This window comes from Microcebus murinus, chromosome 19 (genome assembly GCF_040939455.1).
Source record: "Microcebus murinus isolate Inina chromosome 19, M.murinus_Inina_mat1.0, whole genome shotgun sequence".
NCBI lineage: Eukaryota > Metazoa > Chordata > Mammalia > Primates > Cheirogaleidae > Microcebus > Microcebus murinus.
This window is the reverse complement of record NC_134122.1, coordinates 35,676,363-35,695,678: the sequence shown is the minus strand read 5'-3', so window position 1 is coordinate 35,695,678 and position 19,316 is coordinate 35,676,363. Positions and strand designations below refer to the sequence as shown.

Sequence of the window (19,316 nt, the reverse complement as noted above, 5' to 3'; positions counted from 1 at the left end):
TCAGGAGTTCGAGACCAGCCTAGGCAACACAGTGAGACTCCCATCTTTTCAAAAAATAGAAAAATTAGCTGGGCGTGGTGGTGCACACCTGTAGTCCTAGCTACTTGGGAGGCGGAGGCAGGAGGATGGCTTGAGCCCAGGAGTTTGAGGCTACAGTGAGCTATGATGACACCACTGCACTCTAGCCCAGGCAACACAGCAAGACCTTGTCTCGAAAAATAAAAAAAAAAAAATTAAAAATTTACTTTTATTTTGTACTTGAGCGAGTTAATAATTTCTGGAGGTGAAACAATGAAATCAATTGTCATCTAGGGTCTCATTTGGATGAGATTGTAGCATATATATAGGTATTTAATGTGGTGTGATTTTTTTTTTTAATATGTGGTATATTGGTGAGACCCCAGAAGAGCAATATTCTATGCAATTCTAATTTTGCAGAAAATGATCTGGATGGTGGTTGTATAATGTTCTATATAATAAGGGTTGGTGCCAAGTGACATCTTACTTCTGTACTGCTTGGAAGGCTGTGGCATACGTTCCACGGAGGAAGCCATCGAGTTTCGGCTGCACTCTTGGCTCAGCAGAACGGTTTGCTCTCAAAAACTATTTCATGTGGACACTTGAAAGCATTAAAAAGAGAAATAACTTAATGTTTTATTGCAAACATATTACGTGCTGCTATGGAAGCAATAAGACCGTCCAAAAATTGGGAAAACCATGGCTCTCTGTAAGGTGTTATTATATGACCGATTTTGTTGCAAAGAGTTTCAGTAACATGGGAAATGTTTACAATAGAACATCAAGTAAAAAGGACGGGGAAATATGATCTTATCGATTTTGTTTATTTGCTTGGGAAAAACATGTACAGATGTTATCTCTGGGTGGGTGGGTTGATTTTTAATTTCTTATTCATATTTTCTTCTTTTCCATTTTTCACTGTTATAAATAATATGATAAACACCATGATGCAGAGATCTTTGTCCAAATTTCTGGTCACTTCCTTAGGACAGATTCCAGAAAGGAAATTACTGAAGCAAAGGAACTTTTTTTATCTAAACAGATTGCCAAATTAGTGTCCAGAAAGTTCTTGTCAAGGTCTGTTCTCATCAGTGTGAGTGAAGAGGCTTGGGAAAGTGTGTCTACTCAGTTTCCTCACTTTGAAATAAAACCTTTGCTTACTGGCAATATGGAAAACGCTAGCTCATTATTGCCTTAATTTGCATCTATTTTCATATTATTGAAGTTGAACATTTTCCACATTTAACATTTGTACGTTTTCTTTGTGAATTATCTGTTGACATCTTTTAGTATTTCTATTTTAATGAATTCCTTTGTATTTGAAGAATGTTACCCTTTTGCCATATTCATTGCATAGAGCGTTTCTACATTATCACTAAATAGTTCGTTTACTCTCTAATGTTTTTAACTTGCAGAGTGTGTTATCAAATCTGTGACTCTTTCCTTTTTGTTATTCTTCTATTGATTTTAAGCTTAGAAAAGTTTTTCCTCTTTTTACCTATAGATTTCTCAAATTTGTATCCTCTAATTTCTGTCTTAGAGTGAAAATGTGAAGTGAGGAACAAAATTGATTTTTCCTTCCAAAGTCTTAACCTATCTTCCCAGCACCATTTGTCAACTAAGCTGCCTTTTCCCCCTTCAATTATTTCTGTTTATTATCTAGATTTACTAGGGTTTATTTCTGAACTGTCCTGTTTTATCTCCTATCAATTCTTTCATCAGTACTTTTTTTATTATTGTAGTTTTACAATACAATATTGTAGTAATGCTAGACAGAGCATTACTGTTCTTAATTCTTTTTGAAGCTTTTCTTGCCCTGCTCATTCTTCCAGATGACTTTAAGAATCATTGGGAAATCTTCAAAAAAAATTCCATAGGGATTTTTACTGGAATTGCATTAAATGCATCAATTAATTTGGGAAGAATAAACATCTTTCCAATAATCCTTCCACCAAGAAGCATGGTATTCTCTGTTTTTATAAAGACTTTAAAAATATCTCACTAAAGTTGTATAGGTTTCTTCATTTGGGTCCTAAATGTCATTTTTAAGTTTATTCCAGGTTATTTTGTTTCTTCTTTGCAATGATAAAGTAGAGACTTTTCTTTGCTTGGGGTCATATTTTCTATCATTTATTTCATCACTGTTGGTTAATTATTACTGGCTTTGTGGTTAAAACCATGGACCCTAGAGTCAGACCACGAACCTGGGGACCCCACCTGCACCCAGGCCTGGCATGCACAAATCAGGCAGAATCTCTCCTGGTTTCTACTTCCTGATTTAGGACATGAACCGATAAGACCTCCCTTGTTTGTGTGTTGTGGGGATTCAATGAGTTAATGCATGTCATTCTAAACACAATGCCTGGCGGATAGAAAATGCTCAGTAAGTGTTGGCTGTTGTGAACAGCATGTCTCCTCCACCTGTTCTTTTTTCCTGTTTTGGAATTCCTGCCTTCACAGGTTAGAGGTCCCGGATCTCAGCCTTCGGTGTCTCCCTGCCCCTGGGACACCACAGGGCCGGATCTCCAGGTCTCTCAGCTTTTACCTCCCAGATACCTATCTCTGCGATTTTGTTCTGCGTGGTGGCTCCAGGCCACTTCCCAGCCACTATTTCGGCATGGCTATGAATTTGCATATTGAAAAACCCATGCATTTTAGTTCCTGGAAATCTTTGGTGTACTCTAATTCCATCCTTTGACAGTGCATGTTCCTCTTCTTTCTTTTCTTCCCCTTCCCCCCCACCCCCAAGTTCTTATCAGGGTCTTCTTCCTCTTTCCCCTGTAGTTTGGTGGGAGCCAAGTGCCTCAAAGGCTCAGTTTGGTCACCCCGTCTCTTGTCACTGCCTGCCCTGAAGTGAGTTGCCATTTCTTTGCCTGCCTGTGGTTTTCTGCCCTTCTTCCCTCTCGAGTCAGGGCAAAGGCAAACCCACAGGTTGAGGGAAGCTCTGTGGTTGCCATGTTATGGCTAACCGGGAACAGGGGCACCTCCTACCCTGAGATCAAGGAGGAAGTTCCTCTGTGGTGTCCAAGGAACAGGGAGACACTAGCCATAGAGCAGATTTTCCCCAGGTGGTCAGGAGCCAGTAAGCTCAAGACCAACCCCCCCAACCCCCATCCCCCACAGAGCCTGCTGGAGTGAATAGGTGTGGCCCTTTCTTGGGGGACCTCCTGGGTGAGGCAGGCTCCCTTTCTGCCAGCCCTGGAGGAGGTGCAGACCCTCTCTACCTTCTCTCTGGAGACCCCGCCTGCCCTGGTAAGTGTCCACTCCGGAGGGGACTTGCCTGGAGGCTGGGAGGGACAGCGAGTGGGGACCTTGCTGTTACAGGCTCATAATCCCTTAACTTTGCATTTCTGTTCAATTTTCTAAATGGTTATTGCTGCCACATAAGAAAACTATTGATTTTTAAAACGTTTTTCTGGTATACCTAGCCACTGTGACTAAATTCCCAGAATTACAATTGAGTCATTTCTTTTCTCTAGATAGATAATCATAGTATCCTCTGAATAGTGATAATCTTGTCTTCTGCATTCCTATAGTGATCTTTCTTACTTGTATTTCAAGTCATAATATTGGCCGGAACATCCAGAACAACATTGAATAAAAATGACAGCAAGCATCCTTGGGGTATTGCTTATTTTCATGGAAATTTCTCCCGTGTGTGAGGATAGATGCTGTTGGCCTTGAGATAGATCACTCTTCCTTTGCCAAGGATTATGCTTTTCCTAGTCTTAAAAAGTCCTGCGGGAATCTTATATTTTACCCAGCTTCTTTGCAACATCTATAGAAATCACTATGGTTTTTATTATATCTATTGATTTATTAATTGAAGTTCTGGAATGATGTGTACTTGGCCATGGTAGACTATGCTTTTAGAATATTTTAAATCAGATTTTCCTGTTCCGGCTTTGGGATTTTTGCGTGTGAGATGTGTCAGTTGTTTTTCTTCTGTGTATTGTGGTATCATAGTTATTATATATTGGCTTTCCTTCTTTTTCTTCATTCTGCAACAACCTATATAATATGGGAAGTATCTATTTCTCAATAGCATGAAAAACTCAGATGTAATTTTTTCCTAATTTGAGGAGCTTTTCAAGTATTTTTTTTACAAATTGACTTTCAGTTTTTTAAATCTTCTTTCACCTTTTTTCTATATTGCCTGTCTTCCTGTCTTCCTTCCTATCTTCCTGCCTGCCTTCCTTCCTTCCTTCCTTCCTTCCTTCCTTCCTGCCTTCCTGCCTTCCTTCCTTCCTTCCTGCCTTCCTTCCTTCCTTTTTAGAGACAGAATCTCACTCTGTCACCCAGGCTGGAGTACAGTGGCATGATCATAACTCATTGCAGCCTCAAACTCCTGGGCTCAAGTGATCCTTCTGCTTCAGCCTCCCAAGTAGTTAGGACTACAGTGCATACCCCCACACCTAGCTAATTAAAAAGCAGGTTGTTTTCTGTAGAGGCAATGTCTGGCCATGTTGTCCAGCCTGATCTTGAACTCCTGGCCTCAAGAGATCCTCCCACTTCAGCCTCCCAAAGCGCTATTATTACAGTCATGAGCCACCATACCTGGCCTGTTTTTCTACATTTTCTTAAGTCAATACTTACAAATCTTATTCAATAAGATCACTAATTTCTCCCAAATTTAAAAAATATGTTAGCTTTCAGTTTTACAAACTACAGTATTTCATAATTTTTACTTCTTCTATATTTGTTGCTACATACCCTTTGTCAGTTGTAACTTTATTTGAATGTTTCTGGATTATATTTGCCAATCATTTATATATTTTATAATTTTTCAAAGAATTCTCTTTTTATGATACAATGCTTACCATATCTATTTGTCTATTTCCCAATTAATTAATTCTGCCCTTAACCTAATTATATCATTACCCCATTACCTTTATGTCTAACTTTTCCAAACTTTTCTTTGAATGTTGTTTCCTTTTTTTCTAATCTTTTAAAATAATGAAATTATTTGTAATGCTTTGAATTACCTCTGAGAACAACTTTGATTAATACCTAGATATTTGAGTTGTATAATATTTTCATTGTCATTTTCTTTATAATCTATTATCGTGCACTTATATTCTTTACTGATCAGGAGAGTATCTTTAATTTCAGATTGATTTAGGGATCTCTGCTTAAATGTTTACTATTAAGTCCCAGTTTCTTTCTGCTTAAGTGGGAGTATGCAGCCTGCTTATTTCAGCTTTGGAAAATGAGTTGCTGTTTTCTTTGTGATCTAGCATATAATCCTATATTTACAAATGTTTCATGAACATCTTAAGAGGTGTAGTCTTCATTTGCCATAACATTCAGTGTATGGCTAATAATTTAGTCATTACAGCTGTGTTGCTTAAATTATCATCTTGGAAGATAACATAGCTTAATGGAAAAAGCAAATCTTATAGAGTCAGGGTCAAACAGGGTGCAAATCTGGGTTTTATTACAATTAGTGGCGCTATCTTATACAAGTCACCTAATATCTGACCCTCCCTTATGCCTTAGTGAAATTGGGACATCAGTTGTTGTGATGAGAAGTAAAGTACCTTAACAATGTGCCTGGCTTGTAGTTCATCACAATACATCATAACTATTATTAATTTTTGTGCACTTGATCTGATACTGACCGATAGCACATCAGAGTCCTATGTGTATTTGCTCAGAAAAATGTCTTGTTGTTGTACCTTTGCGTATGCTCAGATACTTGTGTTTTTCTTTCTTGTGAAATTCAAGTCTCCAGTTTCTGTCTTTCATATCTATTATCTTTCTCTCGCATCATTTTATTCCTTCCTTATTTTCCCTCTGTTTTTATTTAAAGTAAGTCAGGGCTGTAAGTTATCGACAATGATTCTCTCTGCTGCTGCTGCTGTTGCTACTATTTATTATGCTACTCCAAATGCTTCTTTGTCTCACATAATATATTATATTTTCCAAAGAACATTTATGTTTACCTCCATAAAATTAATATACCAACACACTATTTTTAAGTAACATAACAGAGGAATTCTAAGTCGAAATGTGAAAGTATTAGTACAAGGTTTACAGCAGGCAGGCTTTTCAGCTTTTGCAATAAGCAGTGGGCTCCTTCCTCGTTCTTCCCAACTCCTGCAACCTGCCCCACACTCTTCTTTACTGATCATATTATATGCAGGCTGTCCTCTGCTCATATAGTTTGGTCGTTATAACGCATAGCCCCCAAAGTAGAGCTTAGTAGTCAGTATTTTCCAGTTTCTTTTGTATTATCTTCTTTGTTCCATTGATTGCTTACAAGTGTGCTGTTTAATTTCCACCCATTTATGAAGTTTGCGTTTTCCCTTCTGTTACTGATCTCTGGCTTCATCCGATTGTGATCAGGGAAGGCAATTTTTATAACGTCAGTCTTTTTACATTTATTGCCACTTGTTTTCTGGTCTGATATGTGGCCTCACCCGGAGAATGTTCGGTGGGGGTTTGATAGAAATGCACATTATACTCTGAGGAGGGATTTCTTTATAGGTCTGCTGCTGTGTTTGGCTGGTTTGTAGTGGTTTTCAAGTCTTCCCTTTCCTTGCTGATATTCTGTCCTGGTAATCTATACATTACTGAAAGTGGATTTTTAAAGTTTCTAATTTATATTGTAGAACAATTTCTCCTTTCAGTTTGTCAGTGCTTGTCTCGTGTGTTTGGGATTCTTTTGCTTGTTGCATGTTTGCCTGCAATTGTTACATCTTTTTGATGAATTGATTGCTTAGTCGATAAATAATGGCCTTCTTTATCTTTTATAAAAGATAAAATAAAAAGGATGAATAAGAACAGATATGAATGAAACTTTCAATATTTATTCCCGCCTTGGAGACCACCGTCCTAGACAATATCAAATTTCCATGCTCTTTCCTTCTGTAGCACTTCCCTTTTTATAACTGACATACTCTTGTGGTTCCTTGGTTGTCTGAACTGTAATTTCCAAGAGGACAGTGCCCATGTCCTCACTGCAGCATCCCCAGGGCCTAGCATGGTGGCTGCCACCTAATGGGTTTGGATAAATAGTGGGTGACTTGAATTAGAAGCTGCAGTTCCCTGCCAATTTCATCCCAGGCAGACGTGGACTTTGCTAGTGCATTGTAGTGTCCTTGCCTTTTCTCCTCGCTGGATGGGACCTTCGTCCTTCCGCTCCTGCCTCAACCTCTTTTCACCTCATCCCCACATGTTCATACAAACTCTTGCTTGTGGAGCGCTGTTTTCATCTATCAAACCTTAACACAAAGCAGGTGTTTCTTAAACTTTCTTCTCACTCTGATAGTGAATAATTTTCAGGACTTTATTTTTTTCTTTTCAGGATAATATTTCTTTTCTCTTTTAGATGAAGCCCTATTATCCCCCCCCCCCCGTTTTCAGTCCTTGATATGGAGCCCCCAGATCCCAGTGTTGGCCAACAATCAGCATATGTGGGCGTCTCTGACCACGTTTTCTTATTACTTGAGTTTCAGAAGATTCCAGTAGTTGGGTTGAAGTGAGCGGAACCTGGTACTGTTTCTGGTAGCTGATAAATATTCAGTAAAAGAATGCTGGATGGAGTTGTGTTTTTCCCTGCTTTCATTCTCCAATTTTTGAACTCTGTTGAGGAGAATTTATGGTTCTAGTCATGATTTATAAGCACTCATATAAAAAAGATGTGAACTCCCAACACATACCGCACCCTGGGTCCCTACCGTCTCCGCTCTGCTTAGAGCACTCCCCAGAAAGAGACTGGAGCCTGTGTGTGGTGCTCACTCATTGCTTTACCAGCAATGTTGGACTTCTGCCCGTGCTCTGTGCTGGGGTGGCATCTACGACTGGAGCTGAAAGGGAGGTGCATCGGGAAGGGAGATGACAGCAGAAGGGGGCAAGATGCTAGACTCCCTAGCAACCCAAGCATGCACGGTCAGGAGCTGGGTGCCTGGGTTTTCAGACCCTGGGGCTCCGAGCTTGGAGTGGACAGTGTGTACTCTTCACACCTCTTCCTACCACTGCCTGGCAGGTGGTTTGCAGGGACACAGCTCGCACAGATCACCAGGTTTATTTCTCCATCTGCTTCACTGGAGCTGTGGTTCGTGTACATTTCCCTTAGCCTTGTTCAAGTGGAGGATGGCTAGTCTCAGCTGTTAGAACTGTTGTGAATTTTTGTCTTTTAACGGTAAGTTGGAAGACATCAGAAATTGATATCTTTGTTCTTCTTAATCCTGAGGTCAGGGTTATTCAGCGATCACCACTTCCATATTTTCAAAATGTGCTCACTGCTTAACATATTTCAGATCAGAATTTTTAAGCCGAAACTGTTCTCTGAAGGTTAGAAAATGCTTTGCAGCTTTTGGAGTAGAAGGTGGGGTTTGGTGCTATGAGACACCTTGTCTGTGTTGCTTTGATAGTTGTTCTTCCGTGTGGATCTCGCAAGGAGACGTGTGTCTAAGAGTGGTTGGGATGACAAACAAAGTGCCCCTTTCTATCCTGCCTTGCTCATGTCCCGTCTCCCCGTGCAGAAAAGAAGACGGGGGTAAGATGGCCTGGCTTCCTCTGAGGGGGCCAGCTCTAGATGGACCTGTTACGTAAATAGATGAGAAACATCATCTTCAGCTCTGAGCATGAACTTTTAACACATTCTGAGAGCCAACACCACCTGATTTATTCCTGCTCTTCTTTGCAGGAGAGAGGAAGGAGCGGGTGACAGCATCACTAAGAGATGCCATCAGCCTCCCCCAATCCCCATGGCCACCCCACTGCCCTTTAATTTTCTTATTCTGCTATGGTCAACTGATATTTCCCATTCTAATGTAAAGTGTTAATAAAAGCATCTTTTGCAGTTTACTGCTGTCTATTATATAACACATTAAATACATCGTGCTTGTTGCTCAGCTCCCTTGGGAAACAGGTTCCGTTTCTGGGATGGTGGGTCACTGGAGGCAGCGTCCTGTTGTGGGTTGCCTGGGCTCTATTTTGCCTTTGCTGGCAGAGTGAGGCTAGGGTAGCTCAGGAACCAGGAGAGCCTGCTGCATGTAAAATACCACAAGACTGCACTAGTTTTTGCAGAATGACAGCAGAGCTGTGGTGCTGCACAGAGTTAAGCGTCTCATATCTGGGAAGACCCCACCTTTTGTCACCAGCAGCTACAAGATCTGTGTTAGGAAGTCCGAACCACGAGAAGCCAGGCATCTATTCCTGCTCTAGGTCAAAATGGTGGTTTCTGTGGCCCTGTCTCAGTGACTCAGGGGCTTAGAATGAAAGTGAGGTGTGTGCAGAAGATAGTTTAGCAGGCTCTTCTTAGAAAGGCCCACGTGCAAGGTTGGCCCTTGGCTGGTGTTTGGAAAATTGAGTTTTTGGAGGGTTCCCATCACTCCTAGAACTGATAAGATTGGTTCATTGTGCCTAAACTGTTTGTGCATACAATATGGTTTATGCTAAGCACCTGCTTTCCTTGTGAGAGTCTTGAATTTTTTGTACATGCCAGGCAGAGGGTGCCTATGTGACCAGCCCCTGGTATAAACCTCGGATATGCATTCTCTCATGAACTTTCCTGGTAGGCAACATTTCACTTGTGTTGCCACTCTTCACTGCTAGGGGAATTAAGCATGTCCTGTTGACTCCACTGGGAGAGGGTTCTAGAATCCCGAGCCTGGTTTCCTGTAGACTTTGCCCCATACTCCCGTTCCCTTCCGTGATTGTTGTATTCCTTCCCCATGATAAATTATAGCTGTGAGCACAACTATATGCAGAGTCTGGGGAAAGCTCTTAGCGAGCCACCAAACACAGTCCCTCCAATACATAACCTGCCCACCCACCCAGCCTGTGATCCCTCCAACACATAACCCGCTGCAGGGCTGCAGTCCCCTCCAAACCAAAGTGTTGCCCTGAGCCCCTTTTATAAATATTCTTGTGCTGCTGTTAGGGGAAGGACATGATTTTTGCCACCTCCCCCTGACCCCCACCCTTCCCAGTAATCAGCCATACGATGTCCCTTTCTCAGTCGTCATCCTACTTGGCACTCTGTGGCATTAACATTGACTAGAGACTCATTACCAGCCCTTTTTGGGAGGTCTCTCTTGATATCAAGGCACCTCCCCTCGATTTTCCTCTTAGACTATTCTTCCCTCCACCTCCTGCCTCTTACATGCAGTGTAACGGGATATCAAAATGGCACTCTATTGCCTCAGTTTTAGGCCCTAAAGCTCAAGAACAGTACAGTGGGTGCCAAGCTGCCCTCCCAGGCCTTAGATCTATGTGCCAGGCCACCCACGAGCTGGGAAGGCCTCAGCTCTGCCAGCGTTGGCCTGTTGATCTTCTTACCTTTGCACATTAGTCTTCTGGGGCTGCCATACCAAAATACACACTGGGTGGCTTAAACAACAGAAATTTACTTTCTCACAGTTCTGAAGGCTGGAAGCCCAACATCAAGGTGGCTGCAGGGACCGTGGTTGGTTTCTGCTGCAGCCTTTCTCCTCGGCTTGCAGACACCACTCTCTGTCTGCGTCTTCACATGCACTTTCTCTTTGTGCTTGCACATGCGTGAGCGCTCTTCCTCTTCTCATGACATCAGTCCCATTGGATTAGGGCCCCACCCTTATGGCCTCATTTAACCTTAATTACAGCCATGCTGAGGATTAAGGCTTCTACCTATGAAGTTTGGTGGGGCACCATTGAGCCTATACCACTTTATAAGGGGTTGACATTGAAGAATGGGGCAAACAAACTTTGTTGGGGAGAGCTGGGTTTTTCCTAACGTACTTGGGGCGGGGACGGGGTGTTTCTCATTCAGTTAGAGCTAAACGTGTTTCCTAAGAGCCATTTGTAGAGACTGGCTTATGACTGCAGGAGTATAAAGCATGTGGAGGCTGGCGTTTGAACCGCATGTGGGAAGTTGAAAGGCCTGGGCTGGGCTGGAGCTGTGCTCTCTCTGGTTTAGGCAGCCGAGCAGAGAAGGACAGGGCTGCCTTGGGAAGAGCTGCTTTTTCTCCATGACACAAGGGCCAAGGGAGGAGCCACTTTGGGGCTGTCTTGAGGACCACCTAGAGGGTTCATGTCACCCCAGTGGCAGGAGGGATCACCAGAAGCCCAGGGGTTTGGGGAGGGGGCTTATAGGCAGCCCAAAGGAGGAGAGGTCTAAGGCACTCTTTCCCTTACCCATCCTCCTAAGCCTGTTCCAACTATGGTGTGGCCAGAAACCACAGCCAGAGAATCGGGAAGGAGGTGGGCTAACAAAGAGTGGGATAATAAAAACAACCCCTGATCTATTCCTCCTCCCCGGCCTTGGTTTACTATCCTAGGTCAAGCCCAAGTCAAATGTGAAAAGACATTTTCAACTAAAGGAAGTTTGTAGTTATGTGATTATTAGCTTGCACTGGACATTTTATTACCTGAAAGTTACTGGATGACTTTGGATTCCTTGAGAATATGAAAGTTGATCATAAGAACCGGGTCATTCTTGTCATACCCAACTAAAACAGAGTCGAGAAGCTGGGGGGGGGGGGGAAGCATTCAGGGTACAAAACAATGCTCCAAGAATGTAATTCTTTGCAGGCCTGGCTGCTGAAACTGCTTGTTGTAACCAGAAACCAGTTTCATCTATAGCTTCTGAGATAACCTGCTACATTACAACTCAAGGCTAATTTTGCCCACACAATGGCTCACCGATCTGAGCCTGCCAGCTGCCCAAGCCCTTACGAGAGCCAATGAACTTTCCCAAAGAGTAATATGTAACATTTCTCTTTCTAAATAAAACCTTAACCTCTTTGTTCTTTGGACATACCTAAGACCACCTGTCTGTGTGTATGCCCTGGGTTACAATTCTTTCTTTCCAGATAAAACAACATATTTAGAGATTTGCCTCTACATTTTTATTTTGACTTTGAGAAGAGTCAGTTGAAACTATGGGATCTGCCCAGTGCATCACCCAGAACCGGGGAAAAGACCCTAAGACAGGGGAGATTGAACGGGGAGTTGTGAGCAAGAGTAAAGTTGTCTCCGCTTACATCCTATGGAATCTCACTCGTCCAAGAAACCAACTCCATAGGTGCTTGGTCTCCTCTCTTCCCTCCCCTGCTCCCCCTTCCCTTCCTCTGCTCTTGATGATTTCATCCAGATGGATGCAAGCAACCAAATTCACTGTTTAATTTTTAAACTTTAATTATTTATTTTCTGAACAGATGATATGTCATAGGGTTCGAAAATCAAAAAAAGTTTTAAAAGGAGTGATTCTGGGAAGAGGATGGAGTATGAAGCACCAGGAATCTGTCTCCCCACCTAGACAACAGTTATACTGGTAGAATCTGTCTGATATAATTATTTTGAGACTCTGGAGTCCATCGAAGCCTTGAAACTTCCAGGGGAAAGCTTGGATAAATGGTTCAGTTCAGTCAGTTTCAGCAGTAGCAGCTATCAGTTTCAGGTTTACAAAAAGAAAAGAATTCTGGAGATGGATGGTGGTGATGGTCGCACAGCATTATGAATGTATTTAACACCATAGAACTGGATATCTAAAAATAGTTAAGATGGTACATTTTATATTATCATATACATTTTTATATATTTTATAACAATGTGTAAAAAAAGAAAAAAATTGTCATGAGAAGACTGTCTCCCATTCCTGTAACCCATGTGCCCAGACTTGCCTATGAATTAACTGCTATTATTAGCTTTTTTGGGGGAGTGAGTACACTTCCAGTTTTTTTTATAAAAATATTTATTCAAACAAATAGGAATATATATTCTCCTTGACCCCTTTTTATTATTTATTTATTTACATTTTTATTTAAAAATATTAAGGGAGTACAAATGTTTTTAGGTTATATGGATCATTTTTGTTTTTGAAATGCTCGAGTCCTGGCTATAGGTGTGCCCGTCACCAAAATAGTGTTCATAGTACCCATTAGTTTGTTTTTCCCCTTCTCCTCCTCCCTCCTTACCCCTGGTTGTTTTTCTCTGAGTTTTACTTTCCTCTGTGCATATATATTTGCTCATCAATTAGTTCCAATTTAATGGTGAGTACATGTGGTGTTTGTTTTTCCATTCTTGAGATATTTCACTTAGAAGAATGATCTCCAGTTCCATCCAGATTTTTGCAAAAGGTATTAATTCATAATTTTAGCATCCTATCGTATGGTTCTGCACCTTGCACTTGAGAATCTATCTTGAAGAGCTTAGAGACCTTCCCATGGATCCTGGAGACTTTAAAATCCACATTTAGCTGGTAAGCACTCCCCAATGCCCGCCACCACCACCCTCCTGCTGCTACTTCAAAACCAGCATTTCCCCAATGTGTCCTCCTCCTGACGTCTCCATCCTTCCTAATTAGCTCCATGGTTCTTCCAGTACCCCAAACCCCAAACCCTCAGAGACACTCCTGCCTCCTTCCCTTCCTGCCCTCCCTGTCTAGTTGCCGAGTCTTGTCAGTTCCACCTGAAATGCCCTTCCGGTGGATCCAGGCTCTGCCCTGGCCGCCTTTCCTATCCTCTTACCTGAGACCCCTTCCCGGGCCAGCTCTGCTCCCACCGGTCCAGCCTGTGCGCGGTCCCCAGACTGGTCTCTGGTGAGCAGAGCGCCGATGCTCTCACACGACACAGGCTTGGGCACTTTGCCCTGACTCTGCATCGAGGACAAGCCCCTCAGCCTGCCCCGTCCTTCTGAGCTGCCTCGTCCTGCCCTCTTCCTACAGCCATCCTCAGTCCAGCGTGAAGGGGGGTTGATCGCGCTTTGTCCGGCCTTAGCACGGTGCTTTTAGGTCAGTCACCACAATCACTTGCTCTTGTCTTTGGGAAAGACTGCAAGCTCCCGGAGGCTAAGCCTGTGCCTCGTGCATCCTTTTATTGCCCCACAAATCATCGTCCACTCACCTGCTCCTTTTCTAGGCACACTTTTGGGGTTTAGTTGACTGATTTGAATGGAGTCTCAGGCCAATATTTTTTCTTCCTCTTAAATTGTCTTCTTGTCACCCTACAAAGCCCACCTATTTCTGCTGTATAGCCCTTCCCTTTTATCGTGCAGTGATGTTTATTATTATTTTACCTCTTGGTGCAAATTTCGGCTGGTTGGTCTTAATGAATGTGGCACAGCCCTGGCCCTCCTGCAGCTTCCTGCCCTAGTTCAAGTTCATTACTTTGACTCACAGAGCAGTGGGAAGCAACAAGATGCAGTCCTTGGCAGGTTAGCTTCCTGTACTTCTTGCTAAGTGGATCATGATATTTGGAAGCTGCAGAAGGGAAAATGAGGTGTGATAGGAGTGAATTCCATTCTTGCTTTCTGTAGTTACTTGCTCGTTCAAGATTCATGAAACAATTTAACCAAATTCGCACTTAGAATCCTTCTGCATTCTGTGCAAGGTGGCAGATCTGGGAAGACAGGTCCTCTTTTGTCTTTAGAGGCTTGTGGGTCTGTAATAGCAGTTCGAAGTTACCCTGCGGGGCCTGGGCAGGCCTCATTCATCAGGCCAATTATTTTTTGGTGGAAGAGGTTTCAGAAGCATGGAGAGTTCCACGTGCAAGACCTGGGTCTCCTGGAATTGACCACACATGGAGAGTTACTGAGACCCTGATTGCAGGCAGAGTGGCGATTCCGGGCAAGCTTCTGGCTTTTAGTCAATTGTCATTTGCATTAAAGCTCCTAAAGGCTGTCTCTTCCAATTTCCCACTAGATTTCTTCCTAAATGGCCAGATAAGAAAACAGACTATATCACTCATTTGAACCTACGCCAGGGCCGAGTGCTGGGGGCTGTGAGGTGGAGGGGAGGAGGTACAGTGTGGGGCATGTTAATATCAGGGTTCTGAGCTGAGCCCCCCTCTGCTACATACTGGCGTAGTAGCCTCGATCCAGGTACTTCCAACTGCTTCTTGCCTAAGTTTTCTCACCAGTATCATGTGGAAGGGGAAAACCGATTCATAGTTTTAAAGTGGAATTAAGGTAATTCATGTAAAGCCCTGAGCTCGGTGTCTGGCACATGGCACATGGTAAATAAGTATTTCCTATTACTTATCATTATTGTCCTAAATGATTAAGAAAGGTCTCCAGCAGCTTCTCTGTGACCCAGCAGCTAGACCACAGAGAGCAGTTTGGATCTCAGTTTGCCGCTGCGTGCTAGGCAGATGTAGCTCCCACTCCCCTCCCCAGGGGTGCCGGGGTCAGGGCAGCGAGTGTTTCAGACAGATTGGGTCAACGACTGGCCGGAAAGGCCACCAAAGCACGGGCAGACTGGTGGAGCTAGAATCCCAGCCCTGCTCCCTGTGTAGGCTTCTGCAAGCTACCTAGCCTCTCTGTGCCTCGGTTTCCTTTTTTTGTTGTTTTGTTTTTGTTGTTGTTAGCTTGTTTGTTTTGGGGACAAGGGTCTTACTATCTTGCCCAGGTTGTTCTTGAACTCCTGAGCTCAAACAATCCTCCCACCTCAGCCTCTCAAGCAGCTGGGATTAGAGGCACGTGCCACCAGCCCGGTCTGCATGCCTCAGTGTTCTCATCAGTAAAACGGGCTGCCAGAAGACTTAAAGGAATCTGTATATGGAAGTTTCTTTAAATAATGTCTACCACGCTGTGAGTGCTCGGTAAATATTAATATTACTGTCGACATCAGATTTATCGGACCTTGCCACATCCTGGGGATGGTTTTAAGGTCAAGGGGCTTAGTGTAAAACCTACCTTTGAGATTCTGTCTGTCTCAGTTCCCCAGGATGGGTGGGGCGAGGGGCGAGGGGCGAGGGGTGTAGGAGCTGGACTTCTGGGACAACGCTGATAACTTTTGAGGTGTTCCCAGCCCTGTTTATCTGTTAAATTAGGATCTGCTGCAGAGGCCATTTGCTCAGTCTAAATGTGAGTCGACCCTTTATGTCACCAGTGGGGCAGGTGTACAGCTGTGTGTTAGAAGGAGAGGTCTTCGCCAGGCTTCCGAAGATCTGCAGAAATGCGCTGTGTCCTCACATCCCCAGGAACTAGAGCTGAGAAATAACCGTGAAAGAGGCAGAGACAGAAGCAGTGGCCTGCCCTGACTATTCCTCCAACTGTGGGCCGGGAGCAGTCTCCTTTTGCTCAGTGAAAGTTTACAAAAGGGAGTATGAGCAAAAAGAAAACTATTACGGTGTTTCCCCAGTGCTCTCACTTGCAACGCTCAATACTTCTGGTGACCAAAGTGTGGACTTTCCTCCCTCATGGAGCAATTCCCCACTTTTCTGCAAACACTGACTGGGTTGTCCTACAATCAGATGTCATTCTGTTACTCTCTGCCTGGAGTCAGCATTGGATGCCACAGGGTAAGGGCTCAGTCTGCCAGACTGCCCCACTTAGCGTGACAGTTGGAAGTCCAGGCTGTCACCTGCGCTTCCAACCATAAATCAGAGGTTCCCTCTTGGGGTTCAGCCATTCGCTAGAACAGCCCACGGAACTCAGGACAGCACCTTACTGTCTATTACCCATTTATTACAAAAGATACCACTCAGGAACAGCCAGATGGAAGAAATGCACAGGGTGAGGTATGGGGAAGGTTCTCTGGGCACACCTCCATGCATCCCCCAACCTGGAAGCCCTCTGAAGCCCATACTTTGGATTTCTATGGAGGCTTCATCGTGTAGGCTTGATCTATTACTAATCCAATCTCCAGCTTCTTTTCCCTCCCTGGAAGGTGGGACATAGACCTCATATTTCCAAGCTTCTAATGATGGTTTGGTCTTTCTGGTGACCAGTCCCAGCCCAGGAGCCCACCAAGAGATATCTCATTAGAACAAAAGACCCTCCTATCAACCAGGAAATTCCAAGGGATTTAGACAGTTCTGTGTGAAGGGCCAAATATTTGAACAAAAGATGCACTTTGTCTTGCATTCCTGTCACTTGGGCAATTAACAAGTGTTTTATGAGCTGTGTGTCAGGAAATGGTGACAAAGACCAAATATGTATTTCTTATTATACATAACAGTAGCACAGGCAGAAATAATATTTGACCAATAAAAGAATCTGGGGTTCCAAATATCCTCTCCTAAATGGCTAGGAGCAAATCCTCCCATGATCTAGAGCTCTTCTGCTAGGTCATGCGTATCCTTACACCACTGTTGGCACTACCCACAGCATCCTGAGCTCCTCGCCCGAGCACTGCCTCTCTGGCCAAGGGTTTTAGATGGTGAATAAGCTGCTCCCTCCACCAGCGCCAGGATGTATTTCAGAGGCTTCCTTTCTGCTTGTCAGCTTTTGTCGGTCTGTAGTTCTCAGCCAAGTGCACCATCTGTGAGCACTGTCTGGTACTATGATGATTTGGACCAGAGCTTAGTGTGGACCCTTGAAATGCACCAATTCCATACTGCTGTGATCCCCTCAAGCTGGGGCGAGGTTTTGGAAAGGTGGGTGGTCTCTCCCCTGCTCCTACCTGGAAGGTGGGCTGTTCAAAGATGGCCTTGTCTTCCTGGTGCAGACAAGCATGGGTTTTGTCACATCCTGTAGTGTAGACAATCTCCCATGAGGCTCCCAAGAGGGAGCGAATGGTGCCCACTACACCATGGCTAGGAGCTTAAGTGACCCAGCATGGTGGAAATATTTTAGTTAAGGTCTCATGATGTCTTAGTCAAAAATGAGCCATGTCCTTGAGCTTGTAAGTGTCTGTGAACTGTTAGACCTCACCATGGTGACAGATAGGATGATACTCATTGCTAACAGACCAATATTCCAGAGCAGGGCCAAGGGAAGAAGAACTGTAGTACTTGGGACACCTGCTAATCTGGTGTTTCTTAACCTTCTTCTTCCTTTTGTTTTTAAGGAGCGTTTAAGACATATGGTTCCCTTTTTGCCCTACCCACATGAAATTTTAATAGGACAGATACACTGTATACCTGTTTATATACTGTAGCCCTAGAAGAGCAACAACCATTATAATATATAAGATTTTTTTGTTCCCTAACAATCCATTTTCATCACATTGGGGGTGATACTATTTCTACTGAGAATGCATGTTCTAGTCTAAGACTCTTTTAGCCATCCAGCCCTAGCTATGACTAGGAGAGGTGAGTTGGGGTGAGCAGAGGTTAGTGCACATGTATGATACGTGTGTCTGTCTAAGACCTGGGGCCACGTGGAGTTGGCTTTCAGAGATGTCAAAGTCTAGGAAGACTGGGGCATTCTCCTCTTCCTCCAGATTTCAATTTTTCACTTTTATAAATACTGGCTGACTATCTATGGACAAACATCTTGTTCTGCATTCAAGATAATTTTCTTGTTTTGATATTTTCTTAAAAAGTGAAGTTACTAGATCAAAGGAATCAGCATTTGATGGCATCTTGATGGGTACCTTCAGTTGGTTTTCAGAACAAGTACACCAGGAAGTCATAATCTCTCTGTATCTCTGCCATGTTGAGTTGTATGTTTTTTAAAGAAATATTTGCTCATTTTAAAGGCAAGATGGCAATTCATTTTTGCTTCATTTAGCTTTCTCATGATTACCAGTGAGAGTGAAATTCTAGATTTCTTTATCTTATTGAATGGTGAGATAAATCAATTTCGGTCTCCATACTCTACTGGCTGCCCCACCCCATTTGGTGACTAAATCTTCCCCTTCCCAGCGATCTGCCACGCCTCCCTAATCCTTTAGAAAGTTATATCTACACTGGAATCTATTCCTGGACTATCTGTTCTGAATTATTGACATCTTGATGATAACACCTGCTTGACTTTTTGAAATAGGTTTTGGACAAATGCTCTGTGAAGGTGAATATGGTCTGGGAGTGGATTGATTTATGTGCCTGCATTTTGGCAAACTCCCATGTGCAGCCACTTGGGTTGTCTTCATTGGCTGCAGCCAAGATAAGGCTGTGGTGAGCTCTTGGTGGAGCTGCCCTTGTAGGAAGTTCTAAGGGTGCAGAATGCCACACTGAGAATTCACTGAGGCTCAGACAATGCCTCAAAGGTTCACTTTTGTCCGTTAAGGTGGCTCAAGTCCACCTGTTAGTTAGTGTCAGCTCTAGCATGGAAGATGCAACAGATACTGAATTGAACAAAGAACAAGCAAGAGACATCATTTGTTCACTCTACAAGTAGTTACTTAGTACTTACTTTGGCGTTGAAATACAAAGATGTTTCAGATCAGATCCTTGACCTTGCAGAACTTACCGTCCAGCTGGGAGACAGGCATGCAAATCAACGCCCGGGATACAAGGTTTTAATTCTATAATAGATGCACATAAAGTTAGTAGGAGATTCACATTTAAGTTTGACCAATTCTACCTAGCGAGATGAAGAAGGACCTGGAAAAACAAACAAACAAAAACAGAAAGAGAACTTGACATTTCAGCTCTATCTTAGAGACCGAGGTGGTGTTAGAGACCAGGCGGACAAGTCGGGGA

The 19,316-nt window shown here is 43.3% G+C and overlaps 1 protein-coding gene across 3 annotated transcripts in view; it reads left to right on the top strand.

Annotated features, from left to right (window-relative positions):
- CALN1 (calneuron 1) overlaps positions 1-19,316 on the top strand; it is a 455,972-nt gene that overhangs the window by 266,615 nt on the left and 170,041 nt on the right. The gene's annotated exons all lie outside the window — the stretch shown is intronic.